The sequence below is a fragment of the Tupaia chinensis genome, unplaced genomic scaffold, assembly GCF_000334495.1.
Source record: "Tupaia chinensis unplaced genomic scaffold, TupChi_1.0 Scaffold000063_1, whole genome shotgun sequence".
NCBI classification, from domain to species: domain Eukaryota; kingdom Metazoa; phylum Chordata; class Mammalia; order Scandentia; family Tupaiidae; genus Tupaia; species Tupaia belangeri.
The window spans coordinates 7,044,987-7,059,688 of record NW_006159521.1 but is presented as its reverse complement, the minus strand read 5'-3'; the positions used below and the strand labels follow the sequence as shown (position 1 = coordinate 7,059,688).

The window sequence follows — 14,702 nt, the reverse complement described above, 5'->3', positions numbered from 1 at the left end:
TTTTGACTGTGGTACATGTTCATTATTTACACAGGCTCTATCACCTGTGCTATGGCACACTAGACACACTGTAACAGAGTTGGCGGTGGTCAGCTGGGGATTGCGTTAAATAAGAAGCCTGACCCTCACAGGTCTCACAGTGAACCTGCCCCGACTGCTTCAAATACAGCTCCCCCTCATAGTCTGACCCTAAACTCTGGAACTGAATACATTTGTATACGATTTCCATAAACCTTCTTCCTATGGGGAATCTCACCATTCTCAATCCCAAACATAGAAACTTTGGACAAAGCAGCACTCCTGTCCAAACGTCCTACTTAAATGCTTGCTATCTAAACTTGAGACTTAATCGCTTAGGGTATCTGGGGGCTAGCAGGTACGCTGGTTAAGACGCTGGGATCCCACACGGCCGCCCCTCGGATCTGGTGACCTGCTTTTTCTCACTATCTCTCTCTGTGTCTCTAGTGAGCACAGGTGCTCTACAGCAAATCTAAAACAGTAATTATTATTTATGTATTATTAAATAAATAATTAAATATTATTTATTTATTATTATTAATTATAATTATTTAAATTATTATCCTCCACAGGGTCTGGTACTCTCTCTTCTAGTCTTCCAGCCCATTGGATCTTGGTAACTCCATGCCTGTCGGTGTTTTTCAGGTTGACTAGGACGGGGGTTTGAACAGCAGTCACCATTGGAATCCAGCTTCTCTTGAGAGGCACACTGCCCTGCACCACGGAGCTGGCTCCTCAATCCCAATTTTTAATGGCAGCCACAGGAATCCAGAGAAGCATGAGGCCTTGAGCAATCCAGGTCCTTGTGCCCATCCCTCCCGCCTACACCACCCCACAGGGTTCCTTGGCCCTGAGGGGAGCCCCACTACCAGCCAGTGCAGTTCAGACCCCTTGCCTGTACTCAAAGCCCATTGCCCACGCTGCATTTATTTCCCATAGTGCCCCGTTCTCCTGCCAACAGCCTGCCTGGGACGCTTCGAGTGGAATGTTCCAGCTCTGCAGCTTGGTTCAGGGCGTTCTCATCCCTGGACTGAGTGTCCTGTTTGAGTCTAGCTCTCCCTTGAATGGTACCGCCTCATCGCCTGCAAATTCCAAGAAACTGCAGGTAATCGTATCTGTCTGCGAGTCTGTAGCCTGCGAGTCGGAGGTGCTGGTTAACACCTCCTCTCTCCCTTCTCCAACTAAGCCAGAGGCTGAGGTCTGCCTCATCTCAGTCCTCCCCTTACCCCCAGTAAAGAGCCACACACATAAATGGCTTTGGGAACATCTGTTCAATGAAGTAGCAAGTGAAAAGGAAAAGAAATCACGAAGGGTTGAGTCACCATAGGCGGCTTTAGGGAGATCAGCTTTGAGTTCAGAATTTTAAAAAGTGTAAGCGCTACCTTGAAAGAAACACGAAAAGCAAAGACCTGGATGAAGGACTAATCATAACATTGCTTGTGTTTGCCGGGAGCGTCTCTCGAGGCCAGAGCCCCTGAAGAGCCCCGCTGGACTAGAAAGCGGGGTTTGTGCTGAAGAAGTCCCGGCACAGGTTCCAGAGCAACACAGCGCAAGGAGTGCCAGGCAGCGAGGCGGAGGACTGGGCCCTGGAGACAGGAAGCTCGCAGGCAAGATGGAATGGCCATCAGAGGGTGCAGCCCAGGTCGCGCAGGAAAGCTGTCTTCCTTCCAGAGGGAAAGGGCCCAAACTGCTGTAGTCAGATCCCCGTCCAGCCCGAGAAATCGCAGCGCCACCTGGCACTTGCACAGTGCTTCCAGTGCCTGGCTGCTTGGCGTTCAGCATCCCATGTGAGTCCTAAAGCAACTCTGCGAGGGGACGAAGACCTCCCGGTACAGCTTGGAAAGGTTGGGGGAAAAAAAACCCAAAACCTTGTATTTTAGAGAACCCCAAAAAAGTGGTGGAGATGGGGGTTGAATCGAAGAGTAAGTGTCCCGCTAGGCTCGCCCACTTTGGGGACCGCGCCTCCATTTTCCTGTCTGGCACGATGAAGGCCGTGTCACCTACTGCAGGGTGATTATTAAGCTGGGAGTCTGTGTGCACCATCTCGCCTACTTAAAAATGAAGAGGGGGCAGGAGGAGGGAGCTACACTGCTTTTAACCTAGAGACAGGGAAAAACAAACAGCTCTTTAAAAACACAATTTTGAAGCATACTTAGAGGTAGCAATTCAAGCCTAAAAGCCTCTCAGCGTGGTAATGCACCACCTTAAAGAAAGGGCAAAACGAGTGAGGCACAGAAAAGCAAGAGACGTCACGCTGTGGACGAAGGGCCTGCTCCATGCCAACTCCTAAGGAAGACGACGAATTACAGTAATTCAGCCCACAGCGATTTCCCATTTTAACTGATGTTTCCTGTTTTCTATGCTGGGCATCCTAAGGATATTCAGAACCAAACTCAGGACTCACAGGCCGTCCCTTCACTGGGGCACATTCTTTTCTGTTCACTCATGCACACTGCAACATTATAACCCAAACAGATCTGTTTTCCTACTGACCTCAATCTGCAGCCACCACCACTGTGGTGAGAGTTCCCGGCTGCAGGGAAGGGTGGGGACTCTGAAGAGCCAGGCAGCAGGAAGGCCTCAGGGAACCTCCACCTTGCACTCCCCTGGGCCTATTGCCCTAGTAATACCAAGTCTTCAAAAAGTTCTTGGAAAACATGTTACAAAAAACTACACATGGATTTCATTTCCCTTTCTTTCTTTCTTTTTTGCACCAAAATAAACTTGTACTTTATTTTTATTTTTACATGAACGTTTGCAAGCACCATTCACATCAGCTGTTTGACCTGATACAGGTGGAAAGATAAGGCAGAAAGAGGTTACAGGACTCTTTCCAGTCCTATCAGGTTGTTTGCCCACCCCAGAATAAAGGAGGCAACTGAGTTTCTTGTTTGTTTTGTTTTTGAATGTAGGATGATAAAGGTGTGAGTTGTTTTTTTCCCTTTCATTGCCAAGGGCGTGTGCACTCACCAGAGAGAGATAAGAGAGATGGGGAGAGGGAGGGAAATAAAGTTCCCAATAGGGCAATCCCTTCTCCTCCATTTCTCCATCCTGTGGGGATTTGGAGTGCCCAACATGATTTTCAAGCTGCCAGGGCCAGGATTTGAACCATGGTTAGCCATGTAGTATCCAGCTCTTAACCACTAAGCTATGGGGCCAGCCTAGATATGGCTTTTTTTTTTTTCCTCTGGAGAGATTTTTGCTATAGGGCACATGCACTCGCCAGAAAGAGAGAGACAGAGAGACAGAAAGCGAGAAATCACCCCCCAGGGGGGATGGCCATGCCGCAATCCCTTCTCCTCCATTCTCCTCTCGGGATCTTGGGCACGCACGCACACGTGCCCAGCGTGAGTTGAAGCCACCAGGTCCAGGACTCAATTCGCAGTCGACTACACGGGAGTCCAGCGACACAGCCACTACGCCATCTGCTGGTTCCAGTGATACTCATTTTGATCACTTGGCCAAGTACTGTCTAATTTCTCCACTGTGTAATTGGTCTTTGCTCTTGGAACTGCTAAGTGAGTGACTTGCTGGGAAATACTTTGCAACTATGTAAATATCCTGTTTCTCAAACTGACAACTGACTTAGATCAAATTAAAATGTAAAACCCAGTTACTAGGCATTACTGTCTGAAGCCGGGTTTTTAAGAGGGAGAAGGTGTGGCTGGCGTCCCTGCAGCCGGCTGTGTGCCCGAAAGGCTGGTGCTGATGGGTTGCTTTGCTTGCGCATGCCCTGTGACCCACCTCCACAGGAGGAATAATGCATTCCTAGAAGCAGAACTGAAAATGGAACCCTGGGTCAAGGTGATTCAAGACAGCAGGGTGGAGAGAGGCAGGCATGGAAATCAGGTCTGTGATGTATGCAGAGCTACTGAGGGGGTCGTTCAGCTCTGGCTTCCTCATCCTCTCAATCCCGCTCCTCCTTTCTTCTCAGCTACTGTGCTGTTGGATGAACATCAATTTAAAAGGGAGAAAGGGAAATTTTTTTGAATCAGATTGCTTACAGCCAAGTGAGAAAAGGTGTCTGAAGAATAAAGAAAAAAGAGGTTGCCAACATGTTCTGGTTTTGTTTTGTTTTGCTTTGTTTTAATTTGCTGCAGGGCATGTGTGCCAGCCCGAGGGAGGGGAAGAGAGAAAGAGAAAGAAAGTGAGAAATCAGCCCCGGGTGGATGGCCAGGCCAGTGCCTTGTCCTCCATCCTCCTCTCGGAATTTTGGGCACTCATGCACATGTGACCGGTGTGTTTCTTCAAGCTGCTGGGACCAGGACTTAAACCATACAGTCAGCCATGTGGGATCCAGCTACCGTAACCATCACACCACTGCCTAGCCTGTTTTGTTCGTTTGTTTGTTTGTGGGTCTTTTTTGGTTTACTTGTTGTATTCATGAGAAAGAGACGAGCAGATACCCTCCACAGAGTCTCTTCATACAACGATCCCCTTCTCCCAGCCCTCCTGCTCATCAGGCTCTCGGCTGTGTGTGCACACCAGGCATGTCTGCAGGTCAACTCGAGATCCAAACCCTGGCTGACCATGTGGCTTCAGCACTGCAGCTCAGGATGCCTCGACGGCACCACCAAGGCTGGGCCCGATACATGCTCTTTTATTTATTTATTTTTTCCTTTTTTTGGAGAGGTTTTTTTCTTATTGGGCAAGTGTGCTCGCCACAAAGACAGAGAGAGACAGAGAGATAGAAAGCAAGAAATCACCCCCCAAGGGGGATGGCCACGCCGCAATCCCTTCTCTTCTATCCTCCTCTCAGGATCTTGGGCACGCACGCACGCACGCACGCACCCACGCACGCACGCACATCCAACGTTAGTTTAAGCCACCGGGTCGGGACTCAAACTGCGGTCAACTACATGGGAGTCCAGCGACATAGCCATTACGCTAACTGCTGGTCCCCTGACACGTGTTCTTGAGCTATGAAATGGGAAGTTCTTGTCTGCGCCCAACCTTAAATTCCAGCCATTCTTGTTGCCACAAGGGAATCTGCTACCACCTGGGATAGTCATCAAGCACTTTCTTTTCACTGAAAATATTGTGTGGGATATTACCTCAGAGTTATACAAGAACCACCACGTCTACAACTGGGGCACAGAGAACTAGAACCTCAGAAAGAAGCTCGAATAGTCTACAGCGAGTCATACCGAATAAAGACCAGTGAGCTTATTCAGAAACCAGAGATTCTTCTTGCCTGGTCATTACAGCCAAATGCTTTATAGCCTGGAGCCCAATTCTGGGAGGTATGTGTGTAGGTTGGTAATTTGAATATCTACTGCTAAAACACAGTAAAAAAAAGAAGTTTAACACTTTGGGGTAAAAAGTTTACATCTAGGGTTCATTTTTTTCTTCCCTTAACTAGACACATGAGATACGAATTACTGGCACTGTATTCCAAAATTCCTAAGAAGTCATCAACATAAACCTGAGTGAGAATAAAAGTCATTTCAAAGAGGTTATTCTTTTTTTCTTTTAGCTTTTGCTACAGGATGCGTGTGCTCACCAGAGAGAGAGAAAGAGGGAAGGTGAGAAATCACACACACACACACACACACGCACACGCACACGCACACCAGGGGTGAGGGATGGCCACACCAGAACCGCTTCTCCTCCATTCTCCTCTTGGGATTTTGAGCACACTTTCGTGCACACACACCTGGCATGATTTTCAAGCCTCTAGGTCCAGGACTCAAACCATGGAATTGGGCCATGTAGGATCCAGCCGTCTTCTCCTCCACACCATCTGCTAATGGCATTCTTTTACTGACAAGTGTTATTCTGGTGATCTTGTTCCCGAACCACATCCTATGTTTTCACTCAGCCACTCACTGATTCAATCATTTAATCCAGCCAATTAAACCTGTGCCTGGTACTGAGATGGCCCTGGGGAAATATTGATTTTTAAAGGAGATACAAAGGTTTACGAATTATGTGTTAAGTCTACATTTATAGCTCCATTGTGAAGAAGGGATTTGTTGACAAAAGATCGAGTCTTTCATCATGTAAAAATACTGAATGAGCTAGTGTCTACCAGGAAAAAATAATACGAATGCAATTCACACCCAATTGTGAAATATTACCCTGGCTGCCAGGTAAGCTGAGAAGACCTGAGTTCACACAAATCCTTGATCTTTGTTGACAACTGAATCCTAACCCAATGACCCCATTTAAAGAAATTTAGTTCGGTTCATTTCAGAAACACCAGTCTAAGCTCTGACAGTGGTCAGCTCTCATCATCATTTATTCCACTTAGGTTGATTAGATTTTCTCCAATAATTAATTTTTTGGGGGTACTATAGGGCAATACCCTCACTAGAAAGAGAGGGAGAAAGTGAGACAGCACCCCTCAGGAAGGATGGTCACACATCTCTTCTCCATTCTCTGGGGATTTGGGGCATGTGTGTACATGAACCTGGAGTGTTTTTGAAACTTCCAGACCAGGACTCAAACCACGCAGTTGGCCATGTGGAATTCAGCTGCTTTAACCTCCATGCCACCAGGTGGCTCCTGGCCATTTTTTATTTCCCCCACTCAAAAATACCTTTTTAAAAAATCTCAATGCCAAGCTGCAAGATGCAGAAATTTGGTGTGATGTCTGTGAAACCACCTCCTACCTGACAAGAGGTTTTAAATATCCGAACTGGAATCCCTAAATCTTTAATGTAATATACGATCTTCATCAGATATATGTTGTCACTGAGAAGCTGAAAGGGCATTCGAGCAACTGTTCATAGCAAGACCAGCTAGCTCCTGGATAATTCATTGTCAGGGAAAGTGCTAAGTGTTAAACGCCCAGGCTTCTGGGCCTCTTGAATCTTTTAGATGAAAACCAAGGGCAGCTCTTCCAGACCAGCGTGTGGCCATGACCAGTCCCTGAGGAGGAGGGCCAAACGTGGGCTGGGATTCTGGTTCCCAGGGCTCTGCCCACGCTGAAGGCCATCCCTTTCCTCTGCCTTTGTGAGCAAATGCACTACCAAGGGCTTGGAATGACGAGCATTCCCAGCGTCGCTGACAGGCACCCAGCCCTCTAGCCAGCCCTTCCTTCCCCACCCTGCTCCGGCACTGGCAGACTCACAAGAGGATGTGAACCTACCCTGACAGCTGCCACACTTCTTGAAATCTGGAAGTGGGCCACAGGATGTAAAAGGAAGTTGAACGCTGGTGGGAGACAATGAGCTGGGACACTGATCTGGGAACCTGTGATCGCCTTCTAGAGATCAAGTCTTCCGGGTTCGAGTAAGTTCCCAAATTGCCTTTCTTCGATAGGAGGGACAATTATGAAGAATTCTGGCATGTGTTCTTAAAGGACTTGTAGACAAGTTCCAAGAGGAAATCCAAATGATAAAAACCATAACATAACGAAAGTACATTCTTGAGACAGGGGTACTTATTTTATACCTTTCCATTTTTTTTTTCAATTTCTTAAAAAAATTTTTTGTTTGTTTCATTTTGTCTTTTTACATTTTTCTTCATTTAGAATGTTAGCAGTGACGGTCCTGAGAATCCTCAGGATATCTTAAAAATGTTTTCTCTATTAGGAGCTGCATTAGTTAATGTATCCACAGCCTGGGAAGCATCCATTCTCTTTAGGGGAAAATGTGGATTCAGCAATTAGGATGGATATTTACATCTAAGCACTTTTAAATAAATCAATCCCTCCATTTATATTATAACGACTTATCATCACCAGTTACCCTTCTCTTTTCTCAGAAATGTCCTCATTTCCAGGCCATTTTAGCCCAGTCTGCCAAGGGTAGGTAGACTCTTGCACAAATTCTGAAAGCCAGCCCTCTTCTGAGATGCACTCCTGCCTCACACACCTAGGGCAGAAGCCACATTGGGTAGAAACTTGGGACCCTGCAGTGTCTCATGGGCTAATGACCAAAGACCAGAGTGTATAACTGAGAAGATTCTCTCAGAGGATGGGAGGCATCAAATCAGATAACACCCATGCTTCTCAGTACTTGAGACAGCTTTATTATCAGTAAGTCCACATTCAGCCATGGCCAGGCTTAGGCCTGGAGCTTGAAGAGAGGCCCAGAATTTCCTCTCCTATAGCAGAGTATCTGGGTGGCCTGGAGGATTTACTCAAACACCTTAGTTTCCAAGCTGGTGAGGTTGTTAGTGAGGGGGTAATGAGAGAGAGTTCAGGAAATACACCTTCTGTGAACATTATGTTGCATTACAAATGAGTTATTCTAATAGTATCAAGAGATAATCTGGACTACCAGTGTGGTGGTTAAGGGAGCTGGATCCCACATGGCTGACTACATGGTTTGAGTCCTGGACCCAGCAGCATGAAAACACACCAGGTGCCTGAAATCCTGAGAGGAGAACGGAGAAGAGACTGCAGCATGGCCATCTCCCATGGGGGGTGCTTTCTCACTTTCCCTCTCTCTCGCTCTCTATCTCTCTCCAGCAAGCGCACACGCCCTATAGCAAATCATAAAAAAAAAAAAAAAAAGAAAAGAAAGAAAGAAAGAAAGAAGAGGAAAAAAGAAAAAGAGACAGAGTTAATCAGGGATACTATTTATCAATGTCTCCCCTCATACAACCACTATACCTTCAAATAACAGACATTCCCCCATCTTCAGATCTATTTCCAAAATAACACAAGCAGAACACCTTGAGAAAGGTAGCTTGTCCACCACCTGGCAGTAAAGCCTCACTGGGGTGATGACAGAGCATGCGATCTGGCCAAAGCCCCAGGCTGCTGTAGGCCTGATAAGCATCTGATGTGGGAAAAGGTGAAAGCTGAAGAGTTAGAACACGGGAGCTAGCAGAGAGCAGAGTGCCAATGACGAGTGGGTGAGCGGCTGGAGCAAGACTTAGGGACACGTCCAGATAACTCGGGTACTTTCTAAATATCTTGAGAGAGCAGGCAATCCGAAGAATCATTTGTATATAATCACAGAGATTAATCTGCCCTCTCGAAACAGCAACGTGCTACCAAAAAAGGCTGAAGCGGCAAGAGTGAGGGGCAGCGTGCAGTGGAAAAGGCCGGTATCTAGAAGTCAGACTTCCCTAGCTGGGACTACGGCAGACACCAAAGGCCCCCGGTATCAGGTTCCTCCTCCATGAAAAGGGCGTCATAATTTAACAGGCAGGTTGCTAACCTGTGGGCCATCGCTGTCACTGGATCTGACATGCTGTCCCGACAGCAGTAAGACACAGACGGCCCATGCTCTTACTGGACCCACGGTGCGGTGTGGGCAGGGGCATCTGTCTCTTTACCTCCGCATCCCCAGAGTCCATCTAGCCCAGTGTTGTACACTCCTCAGGGCTTGATCCATTTTATTAAACTGACAATTGAAAAATGAGGTGCATTATGAATTCTGAAACACTGTATAAATTCTATAAATATGTAAAAGGTAAGTCACTGAAAGTTAAAGAAAAAAAAAAGACTTGCCAATTTAAATCTAAAAATGGTGCTGGAAGGTAAGGACTGGTTATGGTATTTCCAGTTCTGCCCAAGAAAATGACGGTTGGGACACTATGAATCTATCTGGTAGGCTAGGATGTCTCTAAAGTGGAGAATCACTCCAAGCTACACACCATATTAACTGGGCCCCACAGAGAAAATGGGAGGCCCTGGGTGGTATCTGTGGAAACCGTCTAGCTTGGTGGGTGAGATCCACAATAAGCCATGTCAGACCTGAGTGTAAATGTGACTGGCAGACTTGGCTGCCATCTTGGTAATATCAATGGTCTGAAATGTAGAAGAAGCAATAACGCCATGTAGGTCTCCCCTTGGAGTCAAGGAGTCAAGCAGTGTAAGTCCACGGCTAGGCTGTGTCTCAGAGGGTCTCTGAATTCGATCTTCTCCAGAGCTCACAAAAGTGTAGCAAAAGACAGTGACACCAAGGATCAGGCACAGTGAGGGGGACAAAAGCAGTGCTCAGAAGGTGCTGTTAAGAGACAGGTGGCGTGGTGGTTAAGGCACTGGACTCCTACATGGCCAACTGTGGTTCGAGTCCTAGACGTCATGGCTTGAAAATTACACTGGAGCATGTGCGTGTGTGCCCAGTATCCCACAGAGGAGGTGTGATTGTGGCATGGCCATCCACCCTGGGGGGTGACTTCTCACTTTCTCTCTCTGTCTCTTTTTCCCTTTCTCTGTCTCTAGTCTCTCTTGGGCGAGCGCACATGCCTTATAGCAAAACTGTTATACCTGTTGAACCTGATGCGTAGGACTCTCCCTGCAGGAACATCATGGCCCCTTTCCTGAATGGATGGCCCTTCACAGCTGAGATCTCACATAGGTCATCCTGCTGGAGTGTTGCCTGAAGGAATTATAAGGCAGGCATCCTGATTTCTATCCTCTGTATAAGGAAGGTGAAGGTCAAGTTCTTGGCCAAGGTCACACGTAAAGCACAGGGCAGAGCCAGGCTTTTACTCTAATGCTTAGCCCCTTTCCATACGGGGTGATGATGGTCTTAGAAATAATCGGAGGTGTGGGCCAACAGGTGGTGTGGAGGTTAAAGTGGCTAGATCCTACATGGCCGACTGTGGAATTCGAGTTCCAGACCCAGCAGCTTGAAAAACACTGGGTGTGTGTGTATATGTGCCCAAAATCCTTAGAGGAGAATGGGGAAAAAGGATTGTGGCATGGCCATCCCCTCTAAGGGGTGATTTCTTACTTTCTTTCTCTGGTGAGCATGCACATCCAATAGCAAAAAAACTAATGAAATAAACAAGGATTTCTTTTTTTTAAAAAAAAAAAAAGAAGGAAGGATCAGAGGTTAAATATGTCTTGATTCTAGAGTTTCCCTTTTGACTTCTGAAGCCCAGTAAAAATTTAAGTGGCTCTCATAATGGCGTAGGTATGTCAGAATGAGTCACACTGTCACTTCTGACTTTTTTATTTTCTCTGTTCAAATGAATGTTGCACCTTGTTTTTAGAAGAACTTTTGCAGGTGCTCTGTGGAAGCTGACTTCTGTTGCTTTCTTAGCTAGTGATCTGATGTGGGCAGAAATGCGTGGGGATCAGGTTCTTGGCCCACAGACCCCCAAAGTACAGATAAGTGGGGTCAAGAAAGCGGCATTTCTTACTGATGTAAAATAAGCTATAATTACTGATGTAAAATAAGCTATAAATGAACTCCTCATTGACCTTAGTTCAAATCAAACCCTAGAAAAAATAAAATTTGTCATTATTTTCCCCGTGATACAAAAGTAAACGCCTTGGGCAGAGGAATCGGTGTTTATAAGAACTGGGAGAGTTTAGGGTGTCTGCACTTGAGGTGCTTTCGGTGCGAAAGATGCCGGGTCTGGCCGCTGCAAGCCCTGCCCCGGCTGAGTCACAGGGGAAGAAGCTGCTGAAGCCCTGCTGCGTCTGCCCGGAGACCAAGAAGGGGCACGATGCGTGCATGATCAAGAAAGGAAAGGAGCACTGTGGACATCTAATTGAGGCCCACAGGGAGGGCATGCGAGCCTTGGGATTTAAAATATGAAATGGTGATCTGCTCTGTGAATGAATAATTCCTGAAGAATGAAGATTTAACTACTTTGAGGAGTTTTTTTGATGAGCTTTAATAAGTGGAAAAAGTATCATTTATTTTTTAAAAAGATAAGAAAATATCCCTCTTCAAAAAAAAAAAGTAAATGCCTTAAATTTGTAAAGCGCTTTGTAATGTAAAAGAAGTGCTGCCACAGATTATTTTATTTAATCTTTACAACCTTGTGAGGTTGATATTGCCATCCTCAATGTATAGGTCAGGAAATTGAAGCTTTCAGAGGCTAAGGAACAGGCCCAGTGAAATAAACCAGGCACACAAAGAGAAATTCCACACATTCTCACTCCTATGTGGAAAGTGAATGGGAGACCCTTAGGGAAGGAGACGGGAGGCCTGGAAGCTAAGAAGGCTGGCAGGGTGTCGGGGAACCCAGGGATCTTGTTCATGGAAACAAAATTACACATAAGTAAAAGGAACAATTTTTAATGCTATCAAATAGTACAGTAGGGTGAATTTGGTTAACAACAATATAGTGTATATCTCAAATTATCTTTTTTTTTTTTTGCACTCGCCAGAAGACAGAGACAGACAGAGAGATAGAAAGTGAGAAATCAACCCCCCCAGGGGGGATGGCCACGTTGTAATCCCTTCTCCTCCATTCTTCTCTCAGCATCTCGGGCATGCATGCACACGCGCCCAGCGTGAGTTTAAGCCACCAGGTCTGGGACTCGAACCGCAGTCAGCTACATGGAAGTCCAGCGACATAGCCATTATGCTAACTGCTGGTCCCTCAAAGTATCTTTAGAGTAGCTAAAAAAGAGGACTTTGAATGTTCCCGACACAAAGCAATGACAAATGGTGGGGATGATGGATATGCCAATTATCCAATGCAATTACTGCACCTTGTATTCTCATACTGAAAATCACATTGTACTCCATAAATATGTACAAATAGGTTAGTGTTTTAAAAGGAAAGCAGGCTCTGTGGCATCTTTGCTCAAGAGAAGCCAGACCTTACTTGGCAATCCAGGTTCAAACTCCTGGCCATGTGAGCCTAAAACACGCCAGGCATGTGTGCAAGTGCCTAGGATCTAATAGACTGGACGGCTGACTGGTGGAAGGGGGTCCTGTGGTGACCAGACCCTGTGGAAGGCTCTTTCGCTCTCTCATGCATGCAGGTGCTCTATCATCATGAAAAAATAAAACTTTTTAAAAACATTTGAATCCTAAAAGAGAAAACTGACTCAAGGCTTCACTCTCTAAATCAGACCAAGTTTTCTGAATGAATAGAACAGCTTTTCCTTCCACTACACAAGGAGGCCATGTCTTCCAGCAGGACGGCCAGGGACACACCAGGAGCTGAACAAGCTTGTCCACTGCCTTAGCAGAGAGGGCACAGGACACCACAGGGCACCACCAGCCTCCTAGTGAGAAGGCATTAAAACCCAGTGGGAAAGAAAATGGCTTCAGAGCAATCTGTGGGATACGAGGTCCGTTTAAATCTGAAAGGCCCAAGTAAACATGAGTCTGAGATTTTGGCTAAGGTCAAACCCATGCCTTCTGTTGCCCAAAACTCATGTTTCCCTTTACTGTAAATAAATCTCCAAGCTAAAAGGATCACAGGTTTTCCAATGTAACCCCCTACCCCTTCTTTATCCCAGTGATAGTGACGTCAAACTAAGGCAGGGCCAATCAGTTTGCGGCATTGTTTTAAATGGGCCAAATAACCTGATCCTCCTCTGTTCTACCCTTCTTGGTTCCGGAAACCAGCTTCTTGGTCCTTGATTGCATGAGCACATGTCTTGGGGACCACATTTTGTTCATTCAGGTGGTCTGCTCGATGCCCTGGCTCAAATAAATCGCATCTATTTCACTTCCTAGGCTTCAGCTTTCTTTTTAGTTTGACAACTATTATAGGATTTGGGCGTTGGTTGGTGATTGGGGGTGAGGGTGGGGCTCACCGTAGACTGGGTGCTGTCAGAAGTTGGGCAAGTGTGTCATTGGGTAGTTCAATAAATCTTACCTACAGGGAGCGTGAACTAGAGTAAAGCTGGGGCCAGACTGGGAAAGCAGCAGTGGCCATGTGCGAGCTGAATGAGAGGTTCGGGGTTCCGTGGGCCGTCCAAAACCCTGTTTTTCTCTGTGCACAGACAAAATGACGTAGTGGCTTTGCTCTGTCTCCCTTTACCGTGGTTTCAGGTGACCCTGTCTGAGGCTGGCGTTCTGTGCGGTCACTTAAGTCGGACACACGGCCTGGTGGTGAGCGCCAAGCCAGCTGGGAGCACTATGAGCTAATGCCCTGGGACCGGTTCCTGGATGTTAGGGTCTGCGTTTTCCTTCCCCGAACAACAGCTTCCATAGCCAACAGCAGCCAGGGAAGATCAGTCATAGTTGAAATAAAGCCTTTACTTGGAGAAACCAAAAATACAGCAGATAAGATCAGCTTTGAGTCACAAGCTTCTTGCCTGACAGGTCCCACCCTCTGTTCAGATTGGGCGGATGGAGGTTCTGTTGTATTTCCTCTCCTTGAGCTACAAGATCTCTGGCTTTTCATTGGGCACCTTCCTGCTCAGACTGAAGAATTCACTCCCAGATTCCATGGAGCGAGGTGTGGTCAGGTGATGTGGGTGGAAGGGTTGTGCTCAGGTTCTAGAACACACTATGAAGGGAGGCAGGGGTGTGGCCCTCCTTCCCACTCCCTTGCTCACAATTAGAAGGTGGTGGCCAGAGCTCCAAAAGGCTTGGGCCACACCCTAGGGAAAGCAATCTGTATCCTGGGTAATGAGAGAATGCCACACCAGCCTTGAACTGCCTCTGTTCAGAATGCAGAGGGAGAGAATGCGTGCGCGCGCGCGCACACACACACACACACACACACACACACACACAGCAGTAACAATTAATAAAACTCCCTCATAATTACATATTGCATATTCTCGGGAGGAATTTTTTTCTATTTAAATTTGGTAAAATCAAATGTAACCCAGAAGTTCTTCTTCTTTTTTATTTTTATTTTTTATGTTTTTAGTTTGCTGTGGGGCACATGTGCTCATCAGAAAAAGAAAGGAAGAGAGAGGGAAAGTGAGAAATCACTGCCCAGGGGATATATCCATGTCACAACCCCTTCTCCTCCATTCTCCTCTCACGATCTTGGACACGCATGCACACACGCCTGGCATGAGTTTAAGCCACTGGGCCCGGGACTCAAACTGCAGTCGACTACATGAG

The 14,702-nt window shown here is 46.6% G+C and overlaps 1 protein-coding gene and 1 pseudogene across 2 annotated transcripts in view; one reads left to right on the top strand and one right to left on the bottom strand.

Moving 5' to 3' along the window:
* The window catches only part of MYO1E (myosin IE), a 301,820-nt gene that overhangs the window by 217,825 nt on the left and 69,293 nt on the right, over positions 1 to 14,702 (bottom strand). The gene's annotated exons all lie outside the window — the stretch shown is intronic.
* LOC102499815 (cytochrome c oxidase copper chaperone pseudogene) lies at positions 11,240 to 11,557 on the top strand (annotated as a pseudogene).